A 16,238-nucleotide genomic window follows, 5' to 3' on the forward strand; every position below is an offset into this window, starting at 1 on the left:
AAGGAAAGAACTCTTTCAAGGACTGAATCTCCAGGAGAAGGGCAAACACCGGCCAGGTCCTTGATTTTAGCACAGTGAAAAGCATTTCAGATTTCTGATCTGCAGAACTATAAGGATAATGATTTTATGTTGCTTTAAGCCACTAAATTTGTGGTAATTTGTTACATCAACAAGGAACTAATACGAACATCTTTAGAATGCCGCCTCTATAACAAGCTTCCTCAAATTCATTCCGGGTGGCCAGTGATCTTTTCTCTGCAGATGATCCTATATAAAATAAAGCAAAACAAAATAAATCCGGTTATTAATACAGTAATGGTGACTTCAGTGCTCCAGGCGCTCTACTGAATGTAACGTGCGATATCTCTGTTAATTCCAGATTAGTTCTACTTTCACATGTGAAAACTGAGGCTCAGAGATTTTAAGCAGTTATTCCTACTCTCGCTACTGATAAATGAGGGAACCAGGATTTTCAGTCCGATGATCTAGCTCCACATCTAAGTAGTCTTAATCATGAAGCATAATCCCTGTGGCTCTCTTGCTTAAGACACTAACCATTTTGGGAAGTCTCCTGAGGAATCAAAAAATATGCCCCCATGTACTAAACAAAAGCAAACATGCATATTCCTTGTATACAAATTAGAATTTTAACATATGCATGTCTAAAAAGAAATTAATTGATATGTGTTGTCTTAGTTCTGCTTTGATAGATATCAGAGACTTCTGAAGGGGATGGTAGGACTGAAAATAATAGAATTAGTTGAAATTCTGTTCAATGAATAGTATGATAATCTAATGCCCTCCCTAGGGCAGTGCAATTGAACAACATGCCATTTTTCTCCACAGGCAAAAGTTGTATACCCTGTGAAGATATTAACCCAAAGAAAATTTGAACTTGGGGCATCAGGTCCAATCAGTCTCAGGGGAGACTGTTCTGGGCTGGATATCCTCGAGGGGACCCATTTCCCCAGTTTCTTCTCTTCTGAATAGTGACCAGTAGCATATTGACCACTATGGATTGGACCTTTCCATTCAAACCTTCTTCGGGTTCGAGTAGCTGCTCTCCTCTCTGGCACACTGATTCCTAGGGCTGGTAACGGCTCTCTACTAGCTACGGGTTATTTAATTTTCCTTGTTTGATGCCTGTAAGCCTGTTTAACAATGTAAATAACCACACTATCGAACCTGCTTTCATTGATCGAGTTGGAGTGTTCTGTCATTATTTATTTTCCCCAGAGTAGTGACTGATAAAAATTTACTAAAGGTAAATATTTTATAAATTTATCCTATATTATCTAAGTCTAGTATTTACTTTGATTTCTTAAATGCTAATGAAGTACATATTTTCCTAGACAAAAATACAATTACTGAACATAAATAGGAAGATATTTTCATTAGTATTTGATCAAGCCTGTCTACTTCATAAACAAGAAAACTGATGTTTATACAGGCAGAGGGATTTTACCAACTTGGCTAAAAAGAAAGAGACAGACAGGAAGATAGGAAATAGAGACAGAACATGTAATGTCATGAAGGCTGTTTTTACGAATCGGACCATGTCAGATTTCCTCCACATACTCCTGACATTTGTAAGTTTTTCATTAACTTCTATAATTGGTTTTAATGCAATGAAATGAGAAAAAAAATTGTAATATGTATGGAAATAAGATATATATTTTATGTAGGGTCATGATCATAAATATAAATTTTCATGACGTAATTAGGTGCAAATTACTATTAATTTGCATATCAATACAGAAGGAGGTTGAAACGATCAAACGCACAAGAGGAAAGTATGGTATATTTTTCATATATTGTTGAAAGTATACTAAACAATATTCAATGCAAAGTATTAACACTCATATAATTTCTGTCCATTTTTTAAAAGATTTTATTTATTTATTCAGGAGAGATACAGAGAGAGAGGTAGAGACACAGACCCCGGGATCACGACCTGAGGCAAAGACAGACGCTCAACGACTGAGCTACCCCGGTGCCCCTGTCCACTCCGTTCTTATTATCAAAGAGTGAATTGAGTTACATACATAATATAAGTTTTCAGGATGTAAAGTGACTTGCTAGAACGCTTATTAAAATGAAAAGCCAAAAGGAATTAGAAGACATTTAAAACTTTATTTCATCAATTTATTTTATGAATAAATTGAAAGCTAACAATTAAGAAGCTTTGGATCAGAGGTGAAGGAACTATTGTTGTTGACCTTGATTAAGTTTGAAAATATTTACTGGGGTGATAGGAAGAAAAGTTCGGAGTCTCTTTCTGAGTGTCTAATTATTATCAGTATTTTCATAAATATTTTCCATGAAATTAAAACACATCAGATATGAGTTTAGATATGAGTTTTCTTTCACATAGATAAAGGGCATTTGTAATTAAAATAAGTGAGATTCTCTATAGAACAATTGGTTTAATGTCAAAGAAGGATATGGAAAATTCATTTTTCTCTGTTAGAATTAAATGAAGTTGACATTATTTTTGTGAATTTAGACAATTACATTTCTAATATGGAAATGAGTAAATTATGTATTTCATTAGTTACTTTTGTTAAGTACCTTTCGTATTATGGTTTTCTATTAAACATTATTCTCAGGAAAGTCTTGAAATAATTCTTAGTGTACGGATTCTTATAGTTGATCAAAAACCGGTAGTAATACCTCATAGAAAATAAGCAAAAGGAGTTTGCTTTAAGAAATCCAAGACCAAGGATGAAACTGCTTTCTTAATGCTTTGTTGGAAAGCAGCCTGAATTTTTCCAAATGCAATTTAGGTATAGAAAAAAGCGTTTTTCTGGACCTAAATAAAAAAATTGCATAGTTCCAAGTGAAAATCCAGTTTCTTCTAAAACTACTCTTCTATTTCTAAAATAATTTTCCTAGAAGCATATGTGTTTATTTGTATTGAGTAAATTTTAAAATGGGCTACCATACCATTATGTTTGGTCATTATTTTAAAATCTGCTTGAAAAATAGACACTTGAAAAGGACCAAATGTAATTGTGAAAAATTATAGTTAGGAAATTCTATACAACAAATTCTTCTCTGCAAGTTCAGTAAATTAAAACATTTATATTAAATAAATAATTGTATTTAATTTCCAAAGTCAAGAGCTAAATTAAAATTTAATTTCAGTTGGGATGCCTGGGTGGCTCAGTGGTTGGGTGACTCTCTTCAGCCCAGTGCATGATCCCGGAGTCCCTGGATTGGATCTAGTCCCACATCGGACTCCCTGCAGGGACCCTGTTTCTCCCTCTGCCTGTGTCTCTGCCTCTCTCTCTGTGTCTCTCATGAATAAATAAAATCTTAAAAAAAAAGGAATTTAATTTCAGTCTGAGACTTTTAGATCTTACATTTAATAGCCAGTAGATTTTGAAAACATGTATTTTTCACTATTATATACTGCTTTTATTTTTTTAGATTCTTAGGCTAAAAAAGTCTTTGCCATTTTAAATAAAATATAGCAGTGATTTATATTTTATTTTTCATCAGACATATTTATATGTAATATACTTCTTGTTTTAAGCAAAGGAATGCAGCATGTTTGTTATTAGTTTGCTTGGATGGCTCTAACAAAGTACCACAGAACTAGTATGCAGTCTAGCGGATATTGATTATCTCACAGTTCTGGAAACTTAGAAGTTCTGAGATCAAGGTGCGGACACAGTTGGTTTCTTCTGATGGCATGTTAGGATCTGTTCCATGCCTCTCTGCTAGCTTCTGGTGGTATGTTGGAAATCTTTGGCATTCTTTGGCCTGTAAATGTATCACTCTGATATCTGCCTTCATGTTGACATGGTTCCTGCCTGTATGCATGTTTCTCTGTGTGGAAATCTTCCCCTGGTTTGTAAGGATACAGTCATACTGGATCAGAGGCACTACTAATGGCCTCGTCTTAGCTTGATCATTTGCAAAGACCCCATTTTGAAATAAGGTCATATTCACAGTTACTGGGGGTTAGGGCTTCACATCTTTTGCAGGAGACACAACTTAACCCATAACAATATTTCAGAATGACTAATCAAGCAATCAACTAGAAGCACTAACTGTAAGAGCTGTGAGAAAGAGAAAAAAATATATAAAATGTGACCTTATGACTTAGCACATTTATAATCTGAATTTGAAGGTAAGAATTGTCTGCATGCACAATGAGAAATCAGAGAATAATGACTTCAAGTCAGGGGAAAAAATTGGTGAGGGGTGGCCTGCTTCTGTGTCTTTCTTAGCTTCCATAAACTTATGTTACTTACAGATGTGATGCAAATAATAAGAGCACCTGCCTTATCATGTTGCTGTGAAAATCAAATGCATTAACTAAGCAAAGATATCAGCAATATGCCCAGGTTATAATAAAGGGTTTACTTAATAATAATAATAATAATAATAACAATAATAATATAGCAGTAGCAATAATAAATCAAGAGCAATCGATGACCACCAAATTTTAGGTAGTTAAGTCATTAAAAATTAGATATCGGTGTGCAGTGGTATATTTCACAAAGGCTTCACAGTGAACGGAGTGAGAGTATTAATTGTGTTGATAGTTACTAAAACCAGTACAAATTCAGAATGCAGCGTCTCTACTTGGCTTTTCTCACACACTCTGCTTTGTTTTTGAGTGCAGCAACTTATGAATCATCCTTACAAGTTAACAAGGTTTTCTGATAAATCACTGAGGGCATATTCCCCTTGAAATACTACTGCTCATATATGCAGCTAGTTTATTTGGATCCCATAAATTCTTTGGTCTAATTGGATAAAGGGTGAAATATTACTCAAAATCAAAAGAAAAAAATGATTTTTTATGCCTCAAAGAACAAAATTTAATGTGGTATTGAATATAATGTTTAAACCAATTTTACTGATAATTTGAAAGAATATTGAATATACTATAGGTGAAGAACACATTAATCCATCAGTTCTTTATCAGAGCAATATTATAACTTTCCATCTGTTTTAATTTGTGTCTTTTACTCAGACATATTATCTAATTAGTTAGCAATTATGCTCTGGTCTGTGGTGTCTAAAAGTGCCATGAAAAAAGTTTAAATAATTCAACTTCAGTTGTAAAATTGCAATAAGCCAGGGTAGATTTTAAATTTGAAATTCAATTTCAACCTGGTCACAGACCGTAATAGAGAGCATAATGGAAGTGCTATGGCACCAGAGATGTTTTATTATTTATCATGGAATGTAAATGACATGCTGCACACCATCAACATAAGCAATTCACAGAAACTATATTATGGGCCTGAGAGTTATTTATTACAATAGGTGTTGGACTAGCATTGAAGGGTGAGGGTTTGCACTGTTCTATGAAATTTTATTTATTCTTTCCATCCACCAAGGTCACTCCAAGTGTTCACTGTTTTCAAATGATCTGTTAGTGTATAATATACACATTTCACTAAAAGTTGATTTTCCTCCTGCCTTTCCTTTGGATGCATCCCTTACAGTGAAGTTTCTTACATTGCTGGAATCAAGTTCCATGAACCAGCCCTGGATCTAGGTCACTACCTCAAAATTTGAAAAGGCACAGCAGTAAGTTTAAACATCTTGCAGGGAGGACCACAGAGCTCCTTCCACATATGACACTGTCTTTGTACATGTATCATTTTTGTGGTCTGAATAGTAGTATTTCTATAATCTAGAAATGATCATATCTAGGAAACGTAGCACTAGAACACACTAATAGAATAAAGTACATAACTATAATTGGTATTTCATTCATTTAGAAGTAAAAATAAACTTTTCCACGAATTGCAAAGCTTATATTATCTAAATTGGAAGCTCTTTCTAGTATCACTACATATGGAGAACCAAATAATAATTAGTAGGAATCCTTTTTTTTTTTAAGTAGGATTCCTTATAAAGCATCAATCTACAGCAAAAGGAAATGACTATTTTATTTTATTTATTTTTTAAAGATTTTATTTGTTTATTCATGAGAGACAGAGAGAGAGAGAGTCAGAGACACAGGCAGAGGGAGAAGCCAGCTCCATGCAGGGAGCCTGACCTGGGACCCGATCCCGGGTCTCCAGGATCACACCTTGAGCTGAAGGCAGGTGTTAAACTGCTGAGCCACCCAGACTGCCTGGAAATGACTATTTTAAAGAAATATTCCACTCAGGCAATTATGAATCTTGTAAAAGAAGTTTTATCCTTTTTCCTGAAAACACAGTGTCTCTTTATCCTGAATTTTAATGAATAAATTGTTCATTTTTGAGCCAAGCCTTCCATATTCTGATTCATCCAGATAATCTCTTTTAATCACATATAATTTTTGAATCAGGGTTTAATAGGATAAATTTCCTCATGTGACACTATTACCATACTCTAATTGTACATTTTTCATATTAAAATTAGGTCACTTGGATTAGAGTTTTGGGAATCCAAGACTTTAAAATTTCTTTCTTTTTTCAATTTATTTTAATTATAATTTTTTAAAATGTCTTTCATTCAGTCAATTGGATGGCTAACCACATTGGTGTATGGATTTTAAAAGTTTAAATCTCAGGGGTTACCTCTTACTATATAACAATGAGAGTATATTTGTCTGCAGGACTTCAGATTGAGTACAAAAAAAAAATGTGTCCTAGGATATCATAAAAGCACAAAAGCCCATCAAAAGGCAAAAACAAAGATGAAAGAAATAAGAATTTACAGTGCAAGGCAATACAACCTCTACAATTGTAAGATTTCAACTATCCAGCATTTTATATTGAGTGACAAATTAAATAAACATAATTTCACTTCTGAAATAATTTCATAATGGAAGTTCAGATTGAGTCATGTTTGGATTAGGGATAGAGAAGTCACTCAGAAAATACATCTACACATCAGAAAATGATTATTATTCCTTGGGGTATTATATATTGAATTGGAAATTACTAGATCTGCCTTAGTCTTTAGGACAGATTAAAAAACAAACTTTCACCATGTTAGAAGCAACAGCTAATATGTTTTAATTTAAAACCATCTTCTTCATCATTCTTTTGAGAATTTTAATATTTTATTTTATTTTTTATTTTTTTATTTTTAAAAGATTTTATTTATTTATTAGTGAGACACACACACACACACACACACACACACAGAGACAGAGACACAGGCAGAGGGAGAAGCAGGCTCCATGCAGGGAGCCCGACACGGGACTCCATCCAGTGACTCAGGATCACACCCTGGGCCAAAGGCAGACGCCCAACCACTGAGCCACCCAGGTGTCCATCTTAATATTTCAGAAAAAAGACTTCCCATAGTCATCATGTACTTTCTTCTTTGAATTAAAGTTGAGCATCAAAATAATCTCAAATCTTCAGCTTAAATACCAAATTACATACACTATATCCCTTATTACATGTTTATTTATTTGAGACAGAGCATGAGCAAGTGAGCAGGGGAGGGGCAGTGGGAGAGGGAGAGAGAGAATCTCAAGCAGGCTCCACACTCAGCACAGAGCCCAATGCAGGGCTTGAGCTCATGACCTCAAGATCATGACCTGAGCCAAAACCAAGATCAGACCCCACCGACTGAGCTACCCAGGTGCCCCCCAAGTATGTTTATGGTAGCATTATATTTAATATATTGAAGGGGGCATTCTGCTTTGGAGAAAACTCAGGGTAACTTCTAATGGCACGGTATATTTGATCATTTATAAATAATACCAAAGGTAGTCGTAGCTAAGATTTTAAAATATTATTTTCTTCAATTTCTCCAAGCAGTCCTTAAGTCAAGCTCCCTCTTTCTGTGTAATAAAACAATTTTGACATAGCAATATATATATACATATATAACACAGGAACACATATTTATGACATAGATATATTCTATATGTTAAATATAGTTTATTCTCTAAACATTAATATGGGACAGTGAATTGATTTAAATAGTGCTACTTCCCTACCTCTCATTCCTATACATCAATCTGCTGGATAGATAAACCGGGGATGATAAACTATGAGGCTACTGTTTTGAACTGGCAAGGATGCTAAAGAAAATGTAAAAGTAGATGCAGTGCAGAAATAATCTTTCTTAATTTGCTCCATCACATATCAAGTAGGATTAATAGGCTAGAAGCCCTTGCATTTATTACAATGCTCTGACATTCCATCTATCACATTGGAATTTCCTCAGGAAGGTGAAAACAGCACATCTCCTTCCATTTATCTTGTGATATAGTATAAGATGGCAAGTTGCTATTTTGTTCATTAACTTATAAAAGAGTTAAAGTTTCTGTAAATAGAAACTATAATGAATGTTCAAGATCATTTACTGTGCTGAAATGAACCTGCGTTCCAATAGCAGCTCCGCCTCCAGGTATCAGTAAAACTCTGAAGATTGATAAGGGAAAAAAAAATAATTGAAGTTTTTTAAGGTCTTTTCTTCTCAGGTTAGGGGGTACCTATTAATTAAGAGCTAGGTACCGTGCTCCGTAGGAAGCAAAGATGAGAAAATGAGCAGTAAAGGAAGCTGGTTTCATATTTAAGTCATTTATTTTGTTTTTATTTCACTTAACCTCAAACTTAAAAAAAAAGAAAAACACACTGTATTCAGAATTAGCAGAAAACAATGGAATGATACCAGCTTTTGTCTATAAACAGATTTCCAGCTTTTCTTGTTAACTAATTTATATATCGCCAAACACGTACTAAGCTTTCATGCTGTAGTGTAACGTGTGCCCCTGAGCCAGAGGGTGACCTGAGGCCATGGGTGACACTGCAGGTGAGGTTGTCAGAACAGCTCCCGTTTGAGCAGAAGCCTGACCGGAACGGAGGGGGTGGGAAAGAGAATCCCTCCCCCAGAGGGGGTTCTGAACGAGGGGAACAGCAGGAGCAAGGCGAGGGCCCAGAGGGCCACAACTGACACAGTTGATCAGCAAAAAAGCCAATTAGGGGAAGGGTGAAAAGGGATTAGATAAGAGCGATGGGTTGTGTTTCGTTACCACAAAATAAAGTTTCTTTCAGATTTTAGGCAGAATGACTCCTTTTTTGCTATCAAGTAATTTTCAGCATCAGCAGGTTTGGAAGGAATGGGACTGTAGATAAAATATCCCAAAAGTAGATTGTTCTAAAAATGCTGAACCTAAACACCCTACCCATTCCATGACTCTGGGAAGCCTGACAATCTGATCTCGTAGACAAAAATTAAAGCTGGAGTCAGATCAAATCAGTAAGAAATGGATTTTGCTCCATTCTTGAACGAGAACAATGTGAAATGTCTGAGTTGGAGGGGGGCTTAGAAGATTATAAAAGGTCAAGAGCAATCATTACACCGTCTTCCTTAAAATCCTTCAGAGCCTCCTCCGATGGCTGGCATTCTCCTTTCTCCCAACCCCTAATCTCATCTCACACCTCTCACTGCATTTTACAAAATTCTAGGCTCAATATATAAGTTATATCAATGTCCTTTAAAAAATGGATTATGAGGAACACGTCTGCATTTGAGTACAGCCGTGTTGGTTGACTTGTTGCTCTGAGGGTGAATGCACACCAGGGGAAGCAAGCCGCTTCCCAGTACAGTCTTCACTTACATAGGAATTGTTTTATGGTGGGGGGGTTTTCTGAAGATTTCAGAAAGTGGGGATCTGCCCTAGATTGGGTATTATCAGGAAATGGAGATAATGCTATTAATTGGTATCTTTATATTTCTTATCTAGAAAATAGGAAGAACAATGTGAGGCTAAAGTTGTCCTTGCTAAGAAAGCAGCAGTCATTTATATTAGGCAGAAATGAGGCTATTTGGCTATTTTTGTAGCTTGGACAATTTCTTTTTTTTTTTCTAAATTTATATGTGAATAGGGAGTGGTCTTGTTTTGTCTTGATCCACTGAGTTCCCGGAGGGGTCTCCTCTGATGTTGATGTTAAATTCTTTATGAAGTAGAGCATGAGGGTAGAGCTGTGAGGGCCCTACAAGTTCTTAGCAACACCAAAGTCTTGTACAAAGTACAAGGCTAGCTCCAGGCCAGCTCCTGGCTCTCAGATGCTACTTTTCTATTCTTTTAATGTATTTGTCAGGTTTGGGAAATAAAAGTGTCTGGCTTCATGGAAGCCCTCAACAATTCTACTACCTATTTTCTAAGACACTATTTAAGATCTATATTAAATCATTGAGGTAGACATCTGGGCCTGGAGATTTATTTGGGGAAAGGCTTTTAATTGCAGATCTATTTTCTTAAAATTACTATTGAAAACTCAAATTTTCTATTACTTCTTTCAGTTTTTAGAAACTATGAATTTTTAGAAATGTGCCCATTTCTTCTAAATTTTCAAATTATTTTAAAAATTGTTTCAAACATACTGTTGTATTTAGTACACATTTGTTATATTTTGGTGATATTTCCTTTAATATTTTATATTACTTTTTCTTTCTTTCACTTATTCTTCTGATCATTCTGTTAAAAATGTTTTTAGTATTTTCAAGGAATCAAATCTGACAATATTATTACTTCATGATATGTTTGTCTTCTATTTTATTATTTCCTTCCTCTAAGTTCAGTGGGTATAATCCCCAGTTTTTTATTTTCTAACTTCTTGAACTGGACACCTAGATCATTTCTCAAGCATATTTTTCTATCTTGTGTATCTAAACATTTTCGTCTCAGTTTATCACAAATTTTAATTTTTATTACTTAATTCAAAGTAGTTTATAACTGCCATTCGGTTTTCTTCTTTGACTTTGTTATTTAAAAGTGTATTTAATTTTCAAACATTTGGTGATTATCCATTTATCATGTAATAAAGATCTGGATTAATTTCTGTATTGCTATTGAACATTTTGTCTTGAAGTTTCAAGTGTGTTGAGCCTTATCATCTACTATGTGATCGCATGAACATGAAAAGAGCATATATTTTGTCATTGCCAGTTGCACTGTTTTACATATGTCAAATAGAGTTTGTGTTATTCAGAACGTCTATAACTGATGACTTTTTTATATTCTAGCGCTCTAGGTGTAATGTGGATTTTGTTCTTTTTCTGCATTTATTTATTTATTTATTTATTTATTTATTTATTTATTTATTCATGAGAGACACAGAGAGAAAGAGAGGTAGAAACAGGCAGAGGGAGAAGTAGGCTCCATGCAGGAAGCCCGATGTGGGACTCAATCCCTGGACTCCGGGATCATGCCCTGATCCAAAGGCAGATGCTCAACCACTGAGCCACCCAGGCATCCCTTCTGCTTTTATTTTTATTGATTTTTTTTGCTTAAATATTTTTAAGATTGTGATTAGTTGCGTGCAAATTTTAAAATATATTCCACGTTGATTGATTCTTTTGCCCTCAAGTTGCTTTCTCTACTTCTGCTATGCCACCAGGTCTCTATTTCTAGAAATGTATTATTTTTTAAAGTTTATCAATTTTTCTGCAGATAGTGATTTAATGAAATACACTTCTCTGTCCTTTATGTGCACCCATTCTTTATCTCTACATTTAAGGTATGTATCTTACAAGATACATACAAGCAGCATACATTTCTTTTAAATGAATCTGAAAATTATGTTAATTTACTTCTAAAATAATGACAAATACAAATGAGATTTATATCTATCAATTTACATTTTATTTGGATCACCTATTCTATGTTCCATCCTATGTTCCATTTTCTTTTCCCTCTTGACATTTTTGGTTAATGAAATATTTACTTATTATCAAAAGTACCAAGTCATGCTTGATTCACTAAAATCTAATGTATAAAATAGATTGTGGCTAATAGAATAAAAGATGGTAATTATAAATTCCTTTTCTTCTCTTAAACACCTGCCATTACACACATCTAGATGTCAGTTCAGCCTGTCCTAGTGACTTACCTTGACTGTAAAATATGGCATAAGTGACAGTGCAATTTCTGACCTACCTCCTAAGAGCAATGTGAGATTATACTTTTTCCTCTTAAATCTGGAACATTAACAACACCAAATTGGTGGGGATGTAGAGCAACAGGTATTGTCCTTCATCCCTGGTGAGAATGCAAAATGGTCCAGCTACTTTGAAAGAGAGGTTGGTGGTTTTTTTTTTTTTTTTTTTTTTTTTTTTTTTTTTTTACAAAACTAGACCTATTCTCACCATATGTTTAGCAATTGTGTTTCTTGCCAGGGGTTGAGGGGAAGGGAGGGATAAAAAGGCAGAACATAGAGGATGTTATTATACTCCGTATGATTTTATAATGATGGATATATGTCATTATACACTTGTTCCATCCCATAGAATGTACATTATCAAGAGTGAACCCTAAGTTAAATTATGGACTTTGGGTAATTGTTAATATAGGTTCATTAACCATAACAAATGTACCACTCTGATGAGTAATGTTAATAATGGTGAAGCTATGCATGTGCAGGGGCAGGGAACATATGGGAAATATCTGTACCTTCTTTTTCTCTGAACCTAAAACTGTTCTAAAAAAAAAATAAAGTCTTTAAAATTTTTTGGAATATCTACAATAAGACAAATGGTTGAAAATTAATGGCGGCTCTTTTTTGGTAATCAACACAGTTAAAATACAGAAAAAAAATTCCCCCATAAGGAGGGCAATTGAGTTCCCTACATATTTTCAGACACTAGAAGTATATCTGTCTATGATATCAAAAAGGGATTCTATATTCAGTGGCAGAGTGGTAGCAGCAAAATCAGCAGCATAAACAAACCTTCTTAATATTGAATTATCCCAAAAAATACTGAATTATCCCTATATAACAAATGTGTATATAATTCTCTCAACTAGAGTTTTTAATTTTGTCTGGAATAGATTGGTGAGTAAATAAGAAACCGTACCAAAATGCAGAATCATTTCTATAAATGCATCACTGAAAAATTTTTAACTGTGACATTTTCATTAATCTCTGCTATAAATTAAGCAAAGGTAAGGTATAATGAATTTTATACAGCATGATTAAGCACCCGGACTCAGGATTAAACTCATTAAATTAAACTAATAATTTAATAAGTATATAACTTCAAAAGAAAAAACTTAAATAGGATTTACAATTTTAGCAGCATACAATTTCAAGAATCTATTTTAATACATTAATATTTTCTTTGTAACAGGTCTAGATATTCTCTTATATACATTTTTCACATAATACACTGTAAGTATAGTAGATTTTGTACTCCATTTGTTCTTTATGTTTTTATCAAATATTTTTAATGGAAATATAATATATATTGAACATTAGTAATCAATATTATATAATATTAATGAAGCAAAAAATGTTCATAATGTTTTATCAACTATCAATATTCAAATTTACATTAACTTAAGCTGTAGGGTAAGTTCCACATTCAGGTTTCTATTTTTACTTATGATATATATTTGGGATATAGAGAATCTTAACTCACAACTTTGGATCACTGGTAAAGATAGAAGAGTGAAGCTGACACCATTAAGGGCTCTGAATCTTTAAATCAAACTGATAGTTTGAAGAGATTTGTTTTTATTTTTATCAAGTAGTCAATCTTCAATTCAAGCAGCACGTTGTAAGTGTGAATGTTTTAGATTGGGAAATAGAAGGTAAGGATTTTTAATTAACTTTTTCTTTGGACATAGAAAATATTTATTTACACTTTGTTGTAGAAATACCATATGCTTGTTTAATATCCCTGACAACATATTTATGAGCACGTATATGGATTTTTTAACCTCCCCTGCAGTTAATATCAAGTACTGGAAATATTATGTGTTGTATTTTGGATCACTACCTAGTCTTTATTACTTTTTTCTACCTAGTCTTTAAAAAAAAATCCTGATGTCTTATCTTAAAAGTCCAAGTCTTCTAGATATTGAATATATTTCTGAGATAACACACTTGAACAAAATTACTCGGAATCACATTACATGTATCAATTTTCAAGTCACAAGTTGTTTTCTATCTTGAACTCCTATTCTTCTTAGTTGAGTATTTAAATGAGTCACTTTCAGAAAAACAAACAAAATTTAATCCGATTTTAGTAATTGTAGTAATCCTAGGTTTATAACTGAGTCACATTCGGGTATAAAACTCACATTTTCTATTTTCCCCCTCTCTCCTCCTAGTGTATAAATGAATGTACATTAGACACACATATATACATTAGCATATGTGGACATATATGTTTATTTTCTGTAAATAATTTTGAACATTTAACTAATTTTTAGATCCTGGAAATACAGGATACAGATATCAATAAGTCGTAAGCCCTTAATTTCAGAAGACATATTATTTGGGAAAACAAACATGTAAACAAATAAGTAAGAAAAACTCACAAAGTACTCTGTAAGTGCCATACATAAAACTGAAGATCATGAAAAAGAAAGTGGAATCTGTTTTGGAGATAGATATAACAGGACTATGTGACTGACAAGATAAAATGCCATGGAAATAAATTAAATGTAACTTCTAAATTTTTCTAACAATGGTTGGTTATTGAGGCTGAAAAAAATTTGATAGATTGGTCTTATTATAGAATCAAGAATTCTGTTTATAAGACTTAAGAGTCACTTTTAACACTTTTATTTGTGTTTTGATTTACATTTTAGAAGAATTTAGTTGTAAAATTAACAGAACCACAGATCCTTGCTATTGATTTGATTTAGGAGTATTAGGAAAACCCAGAAAGCACAGCAAGTTGCTTAACTTGTTACTATTAAATAGAATGTAGAATGAAACAAAGATTATAGAGGCATTGATTAGAATCGAATAGATTAACTTGGGTGCATTATGTGAGCTTTTGCTGTTGTTCAGCTGCTAATCAGAGAAAGCCAAAACCAGTTATTTAATTAGGACAGGGGTTTCTTTTCCTTCAATAAAATGAAGTCAGGAGACAGGCAATACAGGGCTAGCCTGGCACTTTCATGATATCCACGGTCCAACTTCCTCTGGACGTGTCGCTGCACCATTTTGTGTGTGGCCTTCCACACTCAAGGTGGCATCCTCGTAGCTGAAAATAGCCATTATGGTTATTGCCATAATGTTTGTATTTCAGGCAGTCAGAAGAGAAACGTGGAGAGGAGAAAAATAGATCTTTATATAAATCAGTAAATCTTCATTTTTAAGGACATTTGGAAACCATAGCTGACTATCTGCTGTATACTACCGACCAGAATATAATCTCAAGAACAATCATAGATTCTCAGAACCTGGAAAATCTTGACTTTTAGCAAGGTACATTGCTGCCACAAATGAAATTATGGTTCTGCTAATAAAGACTTTTTCTCGTTAACACCATACATTAGATCCATCTGCCTTTTACATTTATACTTAAGTACAGTAAATATTTATTACCTTTGCACATATATATGTGAAATAAATATTTAATATTTGATTAATATGCATCACTTAATATACCCAGAAAATAATCTGTAATCTTTCCTCCCAAACATCTCCAACCATAGTGTTGTATGTCTCGTCAATTGGGAACACCATTATTCTTCTTGCTAAAATTAAACAACGGGGAAATATGACTGGATTTTTCTTCTCCCATGCTACCTACTTGTACCTCTTGTTGGCTTGACCTCAGTACGTATCCATATTGCTACGGCTTCCTATGGCTTCCAAGGCTAATGCCCTAGCCAAAACTCCACCTGGATTTCACAGTAGAATTCTAACTGGTCTGTTCTAACTTCTGTATTAACAGGTTTATTATCAATATAGCAGCCGGACTGTGTAAGCTTTTAAAGGTGCAATTCAGATTATGTCACTCCACTAGCTCTCTCTTACTACCCTCCCGCTCAGTCATTCTGCTCTCAGCACTCGGTCTTCCTCAAAATTTTTTCAATGGGACTTCAACAGTATCTATAGTGGAAGGTCTTTGTGTTGGCTAATCCTTCTACTTGAAGTTTTTTTGCCCTCAGATAGCCTGTGGTTTGCAGCCCATACTTCTCAAGTATTGGCTCCAATTTTAATGATCTAGCTAAGCATTTCTCTGACTACCCTATTCTTATTATGATATGCTATTTCCCCGAATGGCATTCTCAATTCCTCTCCTTTTCCCCCCACTTCATTTCACATATCATTATTTTTATACCAACACTCAGTTGTTTACCCAGTTTGGGGTATGTCTACCATACTGGGAAGTGAGCTTTATGAGGGGAAGGGTTCTGTGTGCTAGAACCCCAGTGCCTATATTGCTTCTCCCATAATACGTGTTAATAAGATAGTTAATAAATGGATAATTGAATAAAAGTGAATAAATAAAGGAGAAAGGAAGATTAGATATTGCATAATGGATACCATTCAATGCAACAGTTGGAAATG

The sequence above is a fragment of the Nyctereutes procyonoides genome, unplaced genomic scaffold (genome assembly GCF_905146905.1).
Source record: "Nyctereutes procyonoides isolate TBG_1078 unplaced genomic scaffold, NYPRO_anot_genome, whole genome shotgun sequence".
Classification (NCBI taxonomy): Eukaryota; Metazoa; Chordata; class Mammalia; order Carnivora; family Canidae; genus Nyctereutes; species Nyctereutes procyonoides.